Raw genomic sequence first — 20,399 nt, 5'->3', positions numbered from 1 at the left:
CATATCATTAACGCAAGGAAGGGGTTCACGCTAAAAAATGACACACACTCCGGGCACTTTGGCGGCCGAAGCGTCTAACGCCATAGTATAAATATGGCGTTAGTTGGCGTTAGTTTAGCGTCGAATTTGCGTCGAAAAAAACAACGCAAATTCGGCGCAACCAGAGTATAAATACGGCCCAAAGTCTTTTGCCATTTGTACAGCAAAATCTTTAAGCATAGGATTGACATAGTGTCATCCTTGCCGAGCTGTAAAACGACAAAAGCCATTTACCACTCCAGGCACAGTATTACAGCTTTGGACTGGTCAAATACCGTCCAAACCAACCTGGAACGAGTAAAGCAACCCCTGACACGTGTTTCGCTCTCATTAGAGCTCTTCAGAGGGGTAAAGCTTTGTCCAGACACCAGGGAGCAACCAGTATAAGTCAAATCAAGGCCCTTTCAGGGATAGAGTGACACATAGATTATGCAAAAAACAAAGGAGAACTCTGGGAAGTTCCCAATTTTAGGTGGAGAGCTGCTCTAGTAAGGAGCACCCTGCAACACCAGCGACACTCTAGATTTGCTCACCTCAAATGTCTGCTTATCTAGCAAAGTCTTTTAGCATAGGATTAGCACAGTGCTATCCTCGCCGAGCTAGATAGTGATAAAGTCTTTTGCCATTTGTACAGCAAAATCTTTAAGCATAGGATTGACATAGTGTCATCCTTGCCGAGCTGTAAAACGACAAAAGCCATTTACCACTCCAGGCACAGAATGAAAGCTTTGGACTGGTCAAATACCGTTCAAGCCAACCTGGAATGAGTAAAGCAACCCCTGACACGTGTTTCACTCTCATTAGAGCTCTTCAGAGGGGTATAGCTTTGTCCAGACACAAGGGAGCACCCAGTATAAGGCAAACCAAGGCCCTTTCAGGGATAGAGTGACAGATAAATTATGCAAAAAACAAAGGAAAACTCTGATAAGTTCCCAATTTTAGGTGGAGAGCTGCTCTAGTAAGGAGCACTCTGCAACACCTGCGACACTCTAGATTTGCTCACCTCAAATGTCTGCTTATCTAGCAAAGTCTTTAAGCATAGGATTAGCACAGTGCTATCTTCGCCGAGCTAGATAGTGACAAAGTTTTTTGCCATTTGTACAGCAAAATCTTTAAGCATAGGATAGACATAGTGTCATCCTTGCCGAGCTGTAAAACGACAAAAGCCATTTACCACTCCAGGCAGAGTATTACAGCTTTGGACTGGTGAAATACCATCCAAGCCAACCTAGAATGAGTAAAGCAACCCCTGGCACGTGTTTCGCTCTCATTAGAGCTCTTCAGAAGAGTATAGCTTTGTCCAAACACAAGGGAGCACCCAGTATAAGTCAAAACAAGGCCCTTTCAGGGATAGAGTGACGCATAAATTATGCAAAAAACAAAGGAGAACTCTGGGAAGTTCCCAATCTTAGGTGGAGAGCTGCTCTAGTAAGGAGCACCCTGCAACACCAGCGACACTCTAGATTTGCTCACCTCAAATGTCTGCTTATCGAGCAAAGTCTTTAAGCATAGGATCAGCACAGTGCTATCCTCGCCGAGCTAGATAGTGACAAAGTCTTTTGCCATTTGTACAGAAAAATCTTTAAGCATAGGATTGACATAGTGTTATCCTTGCCGAGCTGTAAAACTACAAAAGCCATTTACCACTCCAGGCACAGTATTACAGCTTTGGACTGGTCAAATACTGTTCAAGCCAACCTGGAATGAGTAAAGCAACCGCTGACACGTGTTTCGCTCTCATTAGAGCTTTTCAGAGAGGTGTAGCTTTGTCCAGACACAAGGGAGCACCCAGTATAAGTCAAACCAAGGCCCTTTCAGGGATAGAGTGATGCATAAATTATGCAAAAAACAAAGGAGAACTCTGGGAAGTTCCCAATTTTAGGTGGAGAGCTGCTCTAGTAAGGAGCACCCTGCAACACCAGCGACACTCTAGGGGCCATATTTATACTCTGGTTGCGCCGAATTTGCGTCGTTTTTTTCGACGCAAATTCGACGCAGAACTAACGCCAACTAACGCCATATTTATACTCTGGCGTTAGACGCTTCGGGCGCCAAAGTGCCCGGAGTGTGCGTCATTTTTTAGCGTGAACCCCTTCCTTGCGTTAATGATATGCAAGGGAGGCGTTCCCGTCTTAAAAAATGACTCCCAGGCCTTTACGTGGTATTTATACTCCCGGGCAAAAGAGACGCCCGGGAGTGGGCGTGGCCAAAAACGGCGCATTTGCGCCGCTTTTTAACGCCTGGGTCAGGGATGGCGTTAAGGGACAAGTGGGCTCAAAATGAGCCCAGAGTGCCCTCCCCTGCCCCCAGGGACCCCCCCTGCCACCCTTGCCCACCCCAGGAGGACACCCAAGGACGGAGGGACCCATCCCATGGACATTAAGGTAAGTTCAGGTAAGTATTTTTTTTTTTTTTTTTGTGGCATAGGGGGGCCTGATTTGTGCCCCCCTACATGCCACTATGCCCAATGACCATGCCCAGGGGACATAAGTCCCCTGGGCATGGCCATTGGGCAAGGGGGCATGACTCCTATCTTTACAATGATAGGAGTCATGTTGATGGGGGATGGGCGTCGAAAAAAAATGGCGCAAGTCGGGTTACGACGATTTTTTCGACGCAACCTGACTTGCCCCATTTTAAGACGCCCATACGCCATTTTCCCCCTACGCCGGCGCTGTCTGGTGTACGTGGTTTTTTTCCACGCACACCAGGCAGCGCCGGTCTGCTAGCGCCGGCTAACGCCATTCAATAAATACGGCGCCCGCATGGCGCTTCAGAATGGCGTTAGCCGGCGCTAATTTTTTTGACGCAAAACTGCGTTAGCGCAGTTTTGCGTCAAAAAGTATAAATACGGCCCTAGATTTGCTCACTTCAAATGTCTGCTTATCTAGCAAAGTCTTTAAGCATAGGATTAGCACAGTGCTATCCTCGCCGAGGTAGATAGTGACAAAGTATTTTGCCATTTGTACAGCAAAATCTTTAAGCATAGGATTGACATAGTGTCATCCTTGCCGGGCTGTAAAACGACAAAAGCCATTTACCACTCCAGGCACAGTATTACAGCTTTGGACTGGTCAAATACCGTCCAAGCTAACCTGGAATGAGTAAAGAAACCCCTGACACGTGTTTCGCTCTCATTAGAACTCTTCAGAAGGGTATAGCTTTGTCCAGACACAAGGGAGCACCCAGTATAAGTCAAACCAAGGCCCTTTCAGGGATAGAGTTACGAATAAATTATGCAAAAAACAAAGGAGAGCTCTGGGAAGTTCCCAATTTTAGGTGGAGAGCTGCTCTAGTAAAAAGCACCCTGCAACACCAGCGACACTCTAGATTTGCTCACCTCAAATGTCTGCTTATCTAGCAAAGTCTTTAAGCATAGGATTAACACAGTGCTATCCCCGCCGAGCTAGATAGTACCAAAGTCTTTTGCCATTTGTACAACAAAATCTTTAAGCATAGGATTGACATAGTGTCATCCTTGCAGAGCTGTAAAACGACAAAAGCCATTTACCACTCCAGGCACAGTATTACAGCTTTGGATTGGTCAAATACCGTCCAAGCCAACCTGGAATGAGTAAAGCAACCCCTGACAAGTGTTTGGCTCTTATTAGAGCTCTTCCGAGGGGTATGGCTTTGTTCAGACACAAGGGAGCACCCAGTATAAGTCAAACCAAGGCCCTTTCAGGGATAGAGTGACGCATAAATTATGCAAAAAACAAAGGAGAACTCTGGGAAGTTCCCAATTTTAGGTGGAGAGCTGCTCTAGTAAGGAGAACCCTGCAACACCAGCGACACTCTAGATTTGCTCACCTCAAATGTCTGCTTATCTAGCAAAGTCTTTAAGCCTAGAATTAGCACAGTGCTCTCCTCGCCGAGCTAGATAGTGACAAAGTCTTTTGCCATTTGTGCAGTAAAATCTTTAAGCATAGGATTGACATAGTGTCATCCTTGCCGAGCTGTAAAACGACAAAAGCCATTTACCACTCCAGGCACAGTATTACAGCTTTGGACTGGTCAAATACCATCCAAGCCAACCTGGAACGAGTAAAGCAACCCCTGACACGTGTTTCACTCTCATTAGAGCTCTTCAGAGGGGTAAAGCTTTGTCCAGACACAAGGGAGCACCCAGTATAAGTCAAATCAAGGCCCTTTCAGGAATAGAGTGACGCATAAATTATGCAAAAAACAAAGGAAAACTCTGGTAAGTTCCCAATTTTAGGTGGAGAGCTGCTCTAGTAAGGAGCACTCTGCAACACCAGCGACACTCTAGATTTGCTCACCTCAAATGTCTGCTTATCTAGCAAAGTCTTTAAGCCTAGAATTAGCACAGTGCTATCCTCGCCGAGCTAGATAGTGACAAAGTCTTTTGCCATTTGTGCAGTAAAATCTTTAAGCATAGGATTGACATAGTGTCATCCTTGCCGAGCTGTAAAACGACAAAAGCCATTTACCACTCCAGGCACAGTATTACAGCTTTGGACTGGTCAAATACCGTCCAAGCCAACCTGGAACGAGTAAAGCAACCCCTGACACGTGTTTCACTCTCATTAGGGCTCTTCAGATGGGTAAAGCTTTGTCCAGACACAAGGGAGCACCCAGTATAAGTCAAATCAAGGCCCTTTCAGGAATAGAGTGACGCATAAATTATGCAAAAAACAAAGGAAAACTCTGGTAAGTTCCCAATTTTAGGTGGAGAGCTGCTCTAGTAAGGAGCACTCTGCAACACCAGCGACACTCTAGATTTGCTCACCTCAAATGTCTGCTTATCTAGCAAAGTCTTTAAGCATAGGATTAGCACAGTGCTATCCTCGCCGAGCTAGATAGTGACAAAGTCTTTTTCCATTTGTACAGAAAAATCTTTAAGCATAGGATTGACATAGCGTCATCCTTGCCGAGCTGTAAAACTACAAAAGCCATTTACCACTCCAGGCACAGTATTACAGCTTTGGACTGGTGAAATACGGTTCAAGCCAACCTGGAATGAGTAAACCAACCCCTGACACGTGTTTTGCTTTCATTAGAGCTCTTCAGAGAGGTATAGCTTTGTCCAGACACCAGGGAGCACCCAGCATAAGTCAAACCAAGGCCCTTTCAGGGATAGAGTGATGCATAAATTATGCAAAAAACAAAGGAGAACTCTGGGAAGTTCCCAATTTTAGGTGGAGAGCTGCTCTAGTAAGCAGCACCCTGCAATACCAGCGACACTCTAGATCTGCTCACCTCAAATGTCTGCTTATCTAGCAAAGTCTTTAAGCATAGGATTAGCACAGTGCTATCCTCTCCGAGCTAGATAGTGACAAAGTATTTTGCCATTTGTACAGCAAAATCTTTAAGCATAGGATTGACATAGTGTCATCATTGCCAAGCTATAAAACGACAAAAGCCATTTACCACTCCAGGCACAGTATTACAGCTTTGGACTGGTCAAATACCAACCAAGCCAACCTGGAATGAGTAAAGGAACCCCTGACACGTGTTTCGCTCTCATTAGAACTCTTCAGAGGAGTATAGCTTTGTCCAGACATAAGGGAGCACCCAGTATAAGTCAAACCAAGGCCCTTTCAGGGATAGAGTGACGCATAAATTATGCAAAAAACAAAGGAGAACTCTGGGAAGTTCCCAATTTTAGGTGGATAGCTGCTCTAGTAAGGAGCACCCTGCAACACCAGCGACACTCTAGATTTGCTCACCTCAAATGTCTGCTTATCTAGCAAAGTCTTTAAGCATAGGATTACCACAGTGCTATCCTCGCCGAGCTAGATAGTGACAAAGTATTTTGCCATTTGTACGCAAAATCTTTAAGCATAGGATTGACATAGTGTCATCCTTGCCGAGCTGTAAAACGACAAAAACCATTTACCACTCCAGGCACAGTATTACAGCTTTGGACTGGTCAAATACCGTTCAAGCCAACCTGGAATGAGTAAAGCAACCCCTGACACGTGTTTCGCTCTCATTAGAGCTCTTCAGAGGGGTATAGCTTTGTCCAGACACAAGGGAGCACCCAGTATAAGTCAAACCGAGGCCCTTTCAGGGATAGAGTGACGCATAAATTATGCAAAAAACAAAGGAGAACTCTGGGAAGTTCCCAATTTTAGGTGGAGAGCTGCTCTAGTAAGGAGCACCCTGCAACACCAGCGACACTCTAGATTTGCTCACCTCAAATGTCTGCTTATCTAGCAAAGTCTTTAAGTATAGGATTAGCACAGTGCTATCCTCGCCGAGCTAGATAGTGACAAAGTCTTTTGCCATTTGTACAGCAAAATCTTTAAGCATAGGATTGACATAGTATCATCCTTGCCGAGCTGTAAAACGACAAAAGCCATTTACCACTCCAGGCACAGTATTACAGCTTTGGACTGGTCAAATACCGTCCAAGCCAACCTGGAATGAGTAAAGCAACCCCTGACACGTGTTTCGCTCTCATTAGAGCTCTTCAGAGGGGTATAGCTTTGTCAAGACACAAGGGAGCACCCAGTATAAGTCAAACCAAGGCCCTTTCAGGGATAGAGTGACGCATAAATTATGCAAAAAACAAAGGAGAACTCTGGTAAGTTCCCAATTTTAGGTGGAGAGCTGCTCTAGTAAGGAGCACCCTGCAACACCAGCGACACTCTAGATTTGCTCACCTCAAATGTCTGCTTATCTAGCAAAGTCTTTAAGCATAGAATTAGCACAGTGCTATCCTCGCCGAGCTAGATAGTGACAAAGTCTTTTGCCATTTGTACAGCAAAATCTTTAAGCATAGGATTGACATAATGTCATCCTTGCCAAGCAGTAAAACGACAAAAGCCATTTACCACTCCAGGCACAGTATTACAGCTTTGGACTGGTGAAATACCATCCAAGCCAACCTAGAATGAGTAAAGCAACCCCTGACACGTGTTTCGCTCTCATTAGAGCTCTTCAGAGAGATAAAGCTTTGTCCAGAGACAAGGGAGCACCCAGTATAAGTCAAATCAAGGCCCTTTCAGGGATAGAGTGACACATAGATTATGCAAAAAACAAAGGAGAACTCTGGGAAGTTCCCAATTTTAGGTGGAGAGCTGCTCTAGTAAGGAGCACCCTGCAACACCAGCGACACTCTAGATTTGCTCACCTCAAATGTCTGCTTATCTAGCAAAGTCTTTTAGCATAGGATTAGCACAGTGCTATCCTCGCCGAGCTAGATAGTGATAAAGTCTTTTGCCATTTGTACAGCAAAATCTTTAAGCATAGGATTGACATAGTGTCATCCTTGCCGAGCTGTAAAACGACAAAAGCCATTTACCACTCCAGGCACAGTATGACAGCTTTGGACTGGTCAAATACCGTTCAAGCCAACCTGGAATGAGTAAAGCAACCCCTGACACGTGTTTCACTCTCATTAGAGCTCTTCAGAGGGGTATAGCTTTGTCCAGACACAAGGGAGCACCCAGTATAAGGCAAACCAAGGCCCTTTCAGGGATAGAGTGACAGATAAATTATGCAAAAAACAAAGGAAAACTCTGGTAAGTTCCCAATTTTAGGTGGAGAGCTGCTCTAGTAAGGAGCACTCTGCAACACCTGCGACACTCTAGATTTGCTCACCTCAAATGTCTGCTTATCTAGCAAAGTCTTAAGCATAGGATTAGCACAGTGCTATCTTCGCCGAGCTAGATAGTGACAACGTTTTTTGCCATTTTTACAGAAAAATCTTTAAGCATAGGATTGACATAGTGTTATCCTTGCCGAGGTGTAAAACTACAAAAGCCATTTACCACTCCAGGCACAGTATTACAGATTTGGACTGGTCAAATACTGTTCAAGCCAACCTGGAATGAGTAAAGCAACCGCTGACACGTGTTTCGCTCTCATTAGAGCTCTTCAGAGGGGTGTAGCTTTGTCCAGACACAAGGGAGCACCCAGTATAAGTCAAACCAAGGCCCTTTCAGGGATAGAGTGATGCATAAATTATGCAAAAAACAAAGGAGAACTCTGGGAAGTTCCCAATTTTAGGTGGAGAGCTGCTCTAGTAAGGACCCCTCTGCAACACCAGCGACACTCTAGATTTGCTCACCTCAAATGTCTGCTTATCTAGCAAAGTCTTTAAGCATAGGATTAGCACAGTGCTATCCTCGCCGAGCTAGATAGTGACAAAGTCTTTTGCCATTTGTACAGCAAAATCTTTAAGCATAGGATAGACATAGTGTCATCCCTGCCGAGCTGTAAAACGACAAAAGCCATTTATCACTCCAGGCGGAGTATTACAGCTTTAGACTGGTGAAATACCGTCCAAGCCAACCTGGAACGAGTAAAGCAACCCCTGACACGTGTTTCGCTCTCATTAGAGCTCTTCAGAGGGGTAAAGCTTTGTTCAAACACAAGGGAGCACCCAGTATAAGTCAAATCAATGCCCTTTCAGGGATAGAGTGACGCATAAATTATGCAAAAAACAAAGGAAATCTCTGGGAAGTTCCCAATTTTAGGTGGAGAGCTGCTCTAGTAAGGACCACTCTGCAACACCAGCGACACTCTAGATTTGCTCACCTCAAATGTCTGCTTATCTAGCAAAGTCTTTAAGCATAGGATTAGCACAGTGCTATCCTCGCCGAGCTAGATAGTGACAAAGTCTTTTGCCATTTGTACAGCAAAATCTTTAAGCATAGGATAGACATAGTGTCAACCTTGCCGAGCTGTAAAACGACAAAAGCCATTTACCACTCCAGGCAGAGTATTACAGCTTTGGACTGGTGAAATACCGTCCAAGCCAACCTAGAATGAGTAAAGCAACCCCTGACACGTGTTTCGCTCTCATTAGAGTTCTTCAGAAGAGTATAGCTTTGTCCAGACACAAAGGAGCACCCAGTATAAGTCAAACCAAGGCCCTTTCAGGGATAGAGTGACGCATAAATTATGCAAAAAACAAAGGAGAACTCTGGGAAGTTCCCAATTTTAGGTGGAGAGCTGCTCTAGTAAGGAGCACCCTGCAACACCAGCGACACTCTAGATTTGCTCACCTTAAATGTCTGCTTATCTAGCAAAGTCTTTAAGCATAGGATTAGCACAGTGCTATCCTCGCCTAGCTAGATAGTGATAAAGTCTTTTGCCATTTTTACAGCAAAATCTTTAAGCATAGGATTGACATAGTGTCATCCTTGCCGTAGTGTCATCCTTGCCGAGCTGTAAAACGACAAAAGCCATTTAACACTCCAGGCACAGTATTAGAGCTTTGGACTGGTCAAATACCGTTCAAGCCAACCTGGAATGAGTAAAGCAACCCCTGACACGTGTTTCGCTCTCATTAGAGCTCTTCAGAGGGGTAAAGCTTTGTCCAGACACAAGGTAGCACCCAGTATAAGTCAAACCAAGGCCCTTTCAGGGATAGAGTGACGCATAAATTATGCAAAAAACAAAGGAAAACTCTGGTAAGTTCCCAATTTTAGGTGGAGAGCTGCTCTAGTAAGGAGCACTCTGCAACACCAGCGACACTTTAGATTTGCTCACCTCAAATGTCTGTTTATCTAGCAAAGTCTTTAAGCATAGGATTAGCACAGTGCTATCCTCGCCGAGCTAGATAGTGACAAAGTCTTTTGCCATTTGTACAGCAAAATCTTTAAGCATAGGATAGACATAGTGTCATCCTTGCCGAGCTGTAAAACGACAAAAGCCATTTACCACTCCAGGCAGAGTATTACAGCTTTGGACTGGTGAAATACCGTCCAAGCCAACCTAGAATGAGTAAAGCAACCCCTGACACATGTTTCGCTCTCATTAGAGCTCTTCAGAGGGGTATAACTTTGTCCAGACACAAGGGAGCACCCAGTATAAGTCAAACCAAGGCCCTTTCAGGGATAGAGTGACGCATAAATTATGCAAAAAACAAAGGAGAACTCTGGGAAGTTCCCAATTTTAGGTGGAGAGCTGCTCTAGTAAGGAGCACCCTGCAACACCAGCGACACTCTAGATTTGCTCACCTTAAATGTCTGCTTATCTAGCAAAGTCTTTAAGCATAGGATTAGCACAGTGCTCTCCTCGCCGAGCTAGATAGTGACAAAGTCTTTTGCCATTTGAACATCAAAATCTTTCAGCATAGGATTGACAGAGTGTCATCCTTGCCGAGCTGTAAAACGACAAAAGCCATTTACCACTCCAGGCACAGTATTACAGCTTTGGACTGGTCAAATACCGTCCAAGCCAACCTGGAATGAATAAAGCAACCCCTGACACGTGTTTCGCTCTCATTAGAGCTCTTCAGAGGGGTATAGCTTTGTCCAGACACAAGGGAGCACCCAGTATAAGTCAAACCAAAGCCCTTTCAGGGATAGAGTGATGCATAAATTATGCAAAAAACAAAGGAGAACTCTGGTAAGTTCCCAATTTTAGATGGAGAGCTGCTCTAGTAAGGAGCACCCTGCAACACCAGCGACACTCTAGATTTGCTCACCTCAAATGTCTGCTTATCTAGCAAAGTCTTTAAGCATAGAATTAGCACAGTGCTATCCTCGCCGAGCTAGATAGTGACAAAGTCTTTTGCCATTTGTACAACAAAATCTTTAAGCATAGGATTGACATAGTGTCATCCTTGCCGAGCTGTAAAACTACAAAAGCCATTTACCACTCCAGGCACAGTATTACAGCTTTGGACTGGTCAAATACCGTTCAAGCCAACCTGGAATGAGTAAAGCAACCGCTGACACGTGTTTCGCTCTCATTAGAGCGCTTCAAAGGGGTATAGCTTTGTCCAGATACAAGGGAGCACCCAGCATAAGTCAAACCAAGGCCCTTTCAGGGATAGAGTGATGCATTAATTATGCAAAAAACAAAGGAGAACTCTGGGAAGTTCCCAATTTTAGGTGGAGAGATGCTCTAGTAAGGAGCACCCTGCAATACCAGCGACACTCTAGATTTGCTCACCTCAAATGTCTGCTTATCTAGCAAAGTCTTTCTGCATAGGATTAGCACAGTGCTATCCTCGCCGAGCTAGATAGTGACAAAGTATTTTGGCATTTGTACAGCAAAATCTTTAAGCATAGGATCGACATAGTGTCATCCTTGCTGTAGGAGGCTGGACTGGCTTGTAGTGAGTACCAAGGGGTACTTGCACCTTGCACCAGGCCCAGTTATCCCTTATTAGTGTATAGGGTGTCTAGCAGCTTAGGCTGATAGATAATGGTAGCTTAGCAGAGCAGCTTAGGCTGAACTAGGAGACGTGTGAAGCTACTACAGTACCACTTAGTGTCATATGCACAATATCATAAGAAAACACAATACACAGTTATACTAAAAATAAAGGTACTTTATTTTTATGACAATATGCCAAAGTATCTTAGAGTGTACCCTCAGTGAGAGGATAGGAAATATACACAAGATATATATACACAATAGCAAAAATATGCAGTATAGTCTTAGAAAACAGTGCAAACAATGTATAGTTACAATAGGATGCAATGGGGAAACATAGGGATAGGGGCAACACAAACCATATACTCCAAAAGTGGAATGCGAACCACGAATGGACCCCAAACCTATGTGACCTTGTAGAGGGTCGCTGGGACTATTAGAAAATAGTGAGAGTTAGCAAAATAACCCTCCCCAAGACCCTGAAAAGTGAGTGCAAAGTGCACTAAAGTTCCCCTAAGGACAAAGAAGTCGTGTTAGAGGAATAATGCAGGAAAGACACAAACCAACAATGCAACAACTATGGATTTCCAATCTAGGGTACCTGTGGAACAAGGGGACCAAGCCCAAAAGTCACAAGCAAGTCGGAGATGGGCAAATGCCCAGGAAATGCCAGCTGCGGGTGCAAAGAAGCTTCTACTGGACAGAAGAAGCTGAGGTTTCTGCAGGAACGAAAAGGGCTAGAGACTTCCCCTTTGGTGGACGGATCCATCTCGCTGTGGAGAGTCGTGCAGAAGTGTTTTCCCGCCGAAAAAACGCCAACAAGCCTTGCTAGCTGCAAATCTTGCGGTTAGCGTTTTTGGACGCTGCTGTGCCCCTGGAGGGACCAGGAGGTCGTAAATTGGACCAGGAGAGAGAGGGGACGTCGAGCAAGACAAGGAGCCCTCTCACCAGCAGGTAGCACCCGGAGAAGTGCCAGAAACAGGCACTACGAGGATGTGTGAAACGGTGCTCACCCGAAGTCGCACAAAGGAGTCCCACGTCGCCGGAGACCAACTTAGAAAGTCGTGCAATGAAGGTTAGAGTGCCGTGGACCCAGGCTTGGCTGTGCACAAAGGATTTCCGCGGGAAGTGCACAGGGGTTGGAGTAGCTGCAAAAGTCGCGGTTCACAGAAATGCAGCCCAGCGAGATGAGGCAAGGACTTACCTCCACCAAACTTGGACTGAAGAGTCACTGGACTGTGGGGGTCACTTGGACAGAGTCGCTGGATTCGAGGGACCTCGCTCGTCGTGCTGAGAGGAGACACAAGGGACCGGTAATGCAGCTTTTTGGTGCCTGCGGTTGCAGGGGGAAGATTCCGTCGACCCACAGGAGATTTCTTCGGAGCTTCTGGTGCAGAGAGGAGGCAGACTACCCCCACAGCATGCACAAGCAGGAAAACAGTTGAGAAGGCGGCAGGATCACCGTTACAGAGTTGCAGTAGTCGTCTTTGCTACTATGTTGCAGGTTTGCAGGCTTCCAGCGCGGTCAGCAGTCGATTCTTCGGCAGAAGGTGAAGAGAGAGATGCAGAGGAACTCGGATGAGCTCTTGCATTCGTTATCTAAAGTTTCCCCAGAGACAGAGACCCTAAATAGCCAGAAAAGAGGGTTTGGCTACCTAGGAGAGAGGATAGGCTACTAACACCTGAAGGAGCCTATCAGAAGGAGTCTCTGACGTCACCTGGTGGCACTGGCCACTCAGAGCAGTCCAGTGTGCCAGCAGCACCTCTGTTTCCAAGATGGCAGAGGTCTGGAGCACACTGGAGGAGCTCTGGACACCTCCCAGGGGAGGTGCAGGTCAGGGGAGTGGTCACTCCCCTTTCCTTTGTCCAGTTTCGCGCCAGAGCAGGGCTAAGGGGTCCCCTGAACTGGTGTAGACTGGCTTATGCAGAATTGGGCACATCTGTGCCCAACAAAGCATTTCCAGAGGCTGGGGGAAGCTACTCCTCCCCTGCCTTCACACCATTTTCCAAAGGGAGAGGGTGCAACACCCTCTCTCAGAGGAAGTTCTTTGTTCTGCCATCCTGGGCCAGGCCTGGCTGGACCCCAGGAGGGCAGATGCCTGTCTGAGGGGTTGGCAGCAGCAGCAGCTGCAGTGAAACCCCAGGAAGGGCAGTTTGGCAGTACCAGGGTCTGTGCTACAGACCACTGGGATCATGGGATTGTGCCAACTATGCCAGGATGGTATAGAGGGGGCAATTCCATGATCATAGACATGTTACATGGCCATATTCGGAGTTATCATTGTGAAGCTACATATAGGTAGTGACCTATATGTAGTGCACGCGTGTAATGGTGTCCCCGCACTCACAAAGTTCAGGGAATTGGCTCTGAACAATGTGGGGGCACCTTGGCTAGTGCCAGGGTGCCCTCACACTAAGTAACTTTGCACCTAACCTTTACCAGGTAAAGGTTAGACATATAGGTGACTTATAAGTTACTTAAGTGCAGTGTAAAATGGCTGTGAAATAACGTGGACGTTATTTCACTCAGGCTGCAGTGGCAGGCCTGTGTAAGAATTGTCAGAGCTCCCTATGGGTGGCAAAAGAAATGCTGCAGCCCATAGGGATCTCCTGGAACCCCAATACCCTGGGTACCTCAGTACCATATACTAGGGAATTATAAGGGTGTTCCAGTAAGCCAATGTAAATTGGTAAAAATGGTCACTAGCCTGTTAGTGACAATTTGGAAAGAAATGAGAGAGCATAACCACTGAGGTTCTGATTAGCAGAGCCTCAGTGAGACAGTTAGTCACTACACAGGTAACACATTCAGGCACACTTATGAGCACTGGGGCCCTGGGTTACCAGGGTCCCAGTGACACATACAACTAAAACAACATATATACAGTGAAAAATGGGGGTAACATGCCAGGCAAGATGGTACTTTCCTACACAACCCCCCCCAAACGAAGGACAATAAGACTAGCCATGACCTGATGAGTCTTCATTGTCTAAGTGGAAATATCTGGAGAGTCCATCTGCATTGGAGTGGCTACTTCCAGGTCTATGTTCCACTGTATAGTCCATTCCCTGTAGGGATATGGACCACATCAACAATTTAGGATTTTCACCTTTCATTTGTTTTAGCCAAAGTAGAGGTTTGTGGTCTGTCTGAACAATGAAGTGAGTGCCAAACAGGTATGGCCTCAACTTCTTCAGAGCCCAGACCACAGCAAAGGCCTCCCTCTCAATGGCAGACCAACGCTTTTCTCTAGGGGTCAACCTCCTACTAATAAAAGCAACAGGTTGATCCTGGCCCTCAGAATTAAGTTGTGATAGGACTGCCCCTACTCCTAATTCAGATGCATCAGTTTGGACATAGAATTTTTTAGAGTAACAAGGGCTTTTCAGGACAGGTGCAGAGCACATGGCCTGCTTCAGCTCCTCAAAAGCTTTCTGACAGTTTGCTGTCCATAATACCTTTTTAGGCATTTTCTTGGATGTGAGGTCATTAAGAGGGGCTGCCATGGAGCCATAGTTCTTAATGAACCTCCTGTAATACCCAGTGAGGCCTAGGAAGGCTCTTACCTGAGTCTGAGTGGTAGGGGGAACCCAATCAATAATTGTTTGGATTTTCCCCTGAAGTGGTGCAATCTGTTCCCCACCAACAAGGTGTCCCAGATAAACCACCTTACCCTGCCCTATCTGGCACTTTGAAGCCTTGATAGTGAGGCCTGCCTTTTGCAGGGCCTCCAAAACTTTCCATAGGTGGACCAGGTGATCATCCCAGCTGGAGCTAAAGACAGCTATATCGTCCAAATATGCTGCACTGAAAGCTTCCAGCCCTTGCAGGACTGTGTTCACCAACCTCTGAAAAGTGGCAGGTGCATTTTTCAAACCAAAAGGCATTACAGTAAACTGGTAATGTCCTCCAATGGTAGAAAATGCAGTCTTAGGTTTAGCATCTTCTGACAATTTGATCTGCCAATACCCTGCAGTCAAATCAAAAGTGCTTAGATACTTGGCAGATGCCAGTGTATCTATGAGCTCATCTGCCCTGGGTATAGGGTGAGCATCAGTTTTGGTTACCAAGTTGAGACCTCTATAGTCTACACAAAACCGCATTTCCTTCTTTCCATCTTTGGAATGGGGTTTTGGTACCAGTACCACAGGAGAAGCCCATGGACTGTCAGAGTGCTCAACCACTCCTAGTTCTAACATTTTCTGGACCTCTTGCTTTATGCAGTCCCTGACATGGTCAGGCTGCCTATAGATCTTACTTTTGACAGGCAAGCTGTCTCCAGTATCTATAGTGTGCTCACACCAAGAAGTGGTACCTGGGACAGTAGAGAAGAGTTCAGAGAATTGATCTATGAGGTTTATGCAATTGTCTTTCTGCTCAGCAGTAAGACAATCAGCCAAAACTACACCTTCCACAAGAGCATCTTGTTCTGTGGAAGAGAAGAGATCAGGTAGAGGATCACTGTCTTCTTCCTGTCCCTCATCAGTTGCCATGAGCAGGGTGAGATCAGCCCTGTCATAGTAGGGTTTCAGGCGGTTGACATGGAGCACCCTAAGGGGACTCCTGGCAGTGCCTAAGTCAACTAAATAGGTGACTTCTCCCTTCTTTTCAACAATTGTGTGGGGTCCACTCCATTTATCTTGGAGTGCTCTTGGGGCCACAGGCTCCAAGACCCACACTTTCTGCCCTGGTTGGTACTGAACCAAAACAGCCTTCTGATCATGCCATTGCTTCTGGAGTTCTTGGCTGGCCTGAAGGTTTTTACTGGCCTTTTTCATGTACTCAGCCATCCTTGATCTGAGGCCAAGTACATAATCCACAATATCCTGCTGAGGAGCTTTTAAAGGTTGTTCCCAGCCCTCCTTTACAAGTGTGAGTGGACCCCTAACAGGGTGTCCAAAAAGAAGTTCAGAGGGGCTGAAGCCCACTCCTTTCTGGGGTACCTCCCTGTAGGCAAAAAGGAGGCATGGTAGAAGGATATCCCATCTCCTGCGGAGTTTTTCAGGGAGACCCATAATCACGCCTTTGAGAGTTTTATTAAATCTCTCCACCAGTCCATTTGTTTGTGGATGATAGGGTGTTGTGAACTTGTACGTTACACCACAATCCTTCCACATGGCCTTTAAGTATGCAGACATGAAATTGCTTCCCCTGTCTGATACTACTTCCTTTGGGAAGCCCACCTGTGAGAAAGTAGCCTCTTTCTAGCCTTGTTACCCCCACTTTTGGCCTGTTTGTGAGTGTATGTCAGGGTGTTTTCACTGTCTCACTGGAATCCTGCTAGCCAGGGCCAGTGCTCATAGTGAAAACCCTATGTTTTCAGTGTGTTTGTTATGTGTCACTGGGACCCTGCTAGTCAGGACCCCAGTGCTCATAAGTTTGTGACCTATAGGTATGTGTTCCCTGTGTAGTGCCTAACTGTCTCACTGAGGCTCTGCTAACCAGAACCTCAGTGGTTATGCTCTCTCATTTATTTCAAATTGTCACTAACAGGCTAGTGACCAATTTTACCAATTCACATTGGCTTACTGGAACACCCTTATAATTCCCTAGTATATGGTACTGAGGTACCCAGGGAATTGGGGTTCCAAGAGATCCCTATGGGCTGCAGCATTTCTTTTGCCACCCATAGGGAGCTCTGACAATTCTTACACAGGCCTGCCACTGCAGCCTGAGTGAAATAACGTCCACGTTATTTCACAGCCATTTTACACTGCACTTAAGTAACTTATAAGTCACCTATATGTCTAACCTTTACCTGGTAAAGGTTAGGTGCAAAGTTATTTAGTGTGAGGGCACCCTGGCACTAGCCAAGGTGCCCCCACATTGTTCAGAGCCAATTCCCTGAACTTTGTGAGTGCGGGGACACCATCACACGCGTGCACTACATACAGGTCACTACCTATATGTAGCTTCACAATGGTAACTCCGAATATGGCCATGTAACATGTCTATGATCATGGAATTGCCCCCTCTATGCCATCCTGGCATAGTTGGCACAATCCCATGATCCCAGTGGTCTGTAGCACAGACCCTGGTACTGCCAAACTGCCCTTCCTGGGGTTTCACTGCAGCTGCTGCTGCTGCCAACCCCTCAGACAGGCATCTGCCCTCCTGGGGTCCAGCCAGGCCTGGCCCAGGATGGCAGAACAAAGAACTTCCTCTGAGAGAGGGTGTTACACCCTCTCCCTTTGGAAAATGGTGTGAAGGCAGGGGAGGAGTAGCCTCCCCCAGCCTCTGGAAATGCTTTGTTGGGCACAGATGTGCCCAATTCTGCATAAGCCAGTCTACACCGGTTCAGGGGACCCCTTAGCCCTGCTTTGGCGCGAAACTGGACAAAGGAAAGGGGAGTGACCACTCCCCTGACCTGCACCTCCCCTGGGAGGTGTCCAGAGCTCCTCCAGTGTGCTCCAGACCTCTGCCATCTTGGAAACAGAGGTGCTGCTGGCACACTGGACTGCTCTGAGTGGCCAGTGCCACCAGGTGACGTCAGAGACTCCTTGTGATAGGCTCCTTCAGGTGTTGCTAGCCTATCCTCTCTCCTAGGTAGCCAAACCCTCTTTTCTGGCTATTTAGGGTCTCTGTCTCTGGGGAAACTTCAGATAACGAATGCATGAGCTCAGCCGAGTTCCTCTGCATCTCTCTCTTCACCTTCTGATAAGGAATCGACTGCTGACCACGCTGGAAGCCTGCAAACCTGCAACATAGTAGCAAAGACGACTACTGCAACTCTGTAATGCTGATCCTGCCGCCTTCTCGACTGTTTTCCTGCTTGTGCATGCTGTGGGGGTAGTCTGCCTCCTCTCTGCACCAGAAGCTCCGAAGAAATCTCCCGTTGGTCGACGGAATCTTCCCCCTGCAACCGCAGGCACCAAAAAGCTGCATTACCGGTCCCTTGGGTCTCCTCTCAGCACGACGAGTGAGGTCCCTTGAATAAAGCGACTCTGTTCAAGTGACCCCCACAGTCCAGTGACTCTTCAGTCCAAGTTTGGTGGAGGTAAGTCCTTGCCTCACCTCGCTGGGCTGCATTGCTGGGAACCGCGACTTTGCAGCTACTCAGGCCCCTGTGCACTTCCGGCGGAAATCCTTTGTCCACAGCCAAGCCTGGGTCCACGGCACTCTAACCTACATTGCACGACTTTCTAAGTTGGTCTCCGGCGACGTGGGACTCCTTTGTGCAACTTCGGCAAGCACCATTTCACGCATCCTTGTAGTGCCTGTTTCTGGCACTTCTCTGGGAGCTACCTGCTTCATAGAGGGCTCCTTGTCTTGCTCGACGTCTCCTCTCTCTGCTGGTCCAATTTGCGACCTCCTGGTCCCTCCTGGGCCTCAGCAGCGTCCAAAAACGCTAACCACACGATTTGCAACTAGCAAGGCTTGTTGGCGTTCTTTCGGCGGGAAAACACTTCTGCACGACTCTCCACGGCGAGAGGGATCCGTCCACCAAAGGGGAAGTCTCTAGCCCTTTTCGTTTCTGCAGAAACCTCAGCTTCTTCTGTCCAGTAGAAGCTTCTTTGCACCCGCAGCTGGCATTTCCTGGGCATCTGCCCATCTCCGACTTGCTTGTGACTTTTGGACTTGGTCCCCTTGTTCCACAGGTACCCTAGATTGGAAATCCACAGTTGTTGCATTGCTGGTTTGTGTCTTTCCTGCATTATTCCTCTAACACGACTTCTTTGTCCCTAGGGGAACTTTAGTGCACTTTGCACTCACTTTTCAGGGTCTTGGGGAGGGTTATTTTTCTAACTCTCACTATTTTCTAATAGTCCCAGCGACCCTCTACAAGGTCACATAGGTTTGGGGTCCATTCGTGGTTCGCATTCCTCTTTTGGAGTATATGGTTTGTGTTGCCCCTATCCCTATGTTTCCCCATTGCATCCTATTGTAACTATACATTGTTTGCACTGTTTTCTAAGACTATACTGCATATTTTTGCTATTGTGTATATATATCTTGTGTATATTTCCTATCCTCTCACTGAGGGTACACTCTAAGATACTTTGGCATATTGTCATAAAAATAAAGTACCTTTATTTTTAGTATAACTGTGTATTGTGTTTTCTTATGATATTGTGCATATGACACTAAGTGGTACTGTAGTAGCTTCACACGTCTCCTAGTTCAGCCTAAGCTGCTCTGCTAAGCTACCATTATCTATCAGCCTAAGCTGCTAGACACCCTATACACTAATAAGGGATAACTGGGCCTGGTGCAAGGTGCAAGTACCCCTTGGTACTCACTACAAGCCAGTCCAGCCTCCTACATTGGTTGTGCAGCGGTGGGATAAGTGCTTTGAGACTACTTACCACTCTTGTCATTGTACTTTTCATAAGAGAAAAATATACAAAACAAGGTCAGTGTATATACACATAGCCAAAAAGTTTTGCATTTCCTCTTTTCACTCTTTTCTAAGTGCTGAAAAGTACTTCTAACTTTCTAAAAAGTTCTAAAAAGTTTTAAAAGTTTTTTCTCTGTCTTTCTAAAAGCTCTGACAAACTTTTTATCTTTTACTATCACTTTAACTCTCTCTAAAAATGTCTGGCACAGGCCAAAATGTTGATCTGTCCAAACTTGCATATGATCACCTTAGCTGGAAAGGAGCAAGGAATCTCTGCATAGAGAGAGGTTTGAGTGTAGGGAAGAATCCTTCCTTAGAACTGTTAATTAACATGCTTAGAGTACAGGATAAGGCCATAGGTGCCTCATCTGTTGAAAAAGTACCTAATAGTTCCCAATCTGATTCAGGGACTCCCCCAGGAAAAGATTCAGGAAAGAAACTTCCTAGCCTGCCCATTACTAGACAGTCTAGCATAGTTGGTAATGATGATGAGCCACACCATACAAATAGTGTTGTCTCACATCATAGCAAAAGCATTTATTCTCACCATACTGGTAGTAATGTTTCTGTTAGCCAAGCTGTTAGGGTGGCTTCTGTAAGGGACAGGTCTCATTCTGTTCATTCCCATCATACCTCTGTATCTAGGAATGTCCCTCCCACCAACCCTGATGACAGAATGTTAGAGAGGGAACTCAATAAGTTGAGGGTGGAACAAACCAGACTGAAGCTTAAAAAGCAACAGCTGGATTTGGATAGACAGTCTTTTGAACTAGAGAAGGAAAGACAGAAGTTGGGTTTAGAAACCCATGGTGGCAGCAGCAGTATTCCCCATAGTCATCCTGCAAACGAGCATGATTCCAGGAATCTGCACCAGATAGTTCACCCTTATAAGGAGGGGGATGACATTAACAAGTGGTTTGCTGCACTTGAGAGGGCCTG

Source organism: Pleurodeles waltl, chromosome 4_1, assembly GCF_031143425.1.
Source record: "Pleurodeles waltl isolate 20211129_DDA chromosome 4_1, aPleWal1.hap1.20221129, whole genome shotgun sequence".
Classification (NCBI taxonomy): Eukaryota; Metazoa; Chordata; class Amphibia; order Caudata; family Salamandridae; genus Pleurodeles; species Pleurodeles waltl.
This window is presented reverse-complemented; position numbering follows the sequence as displayed.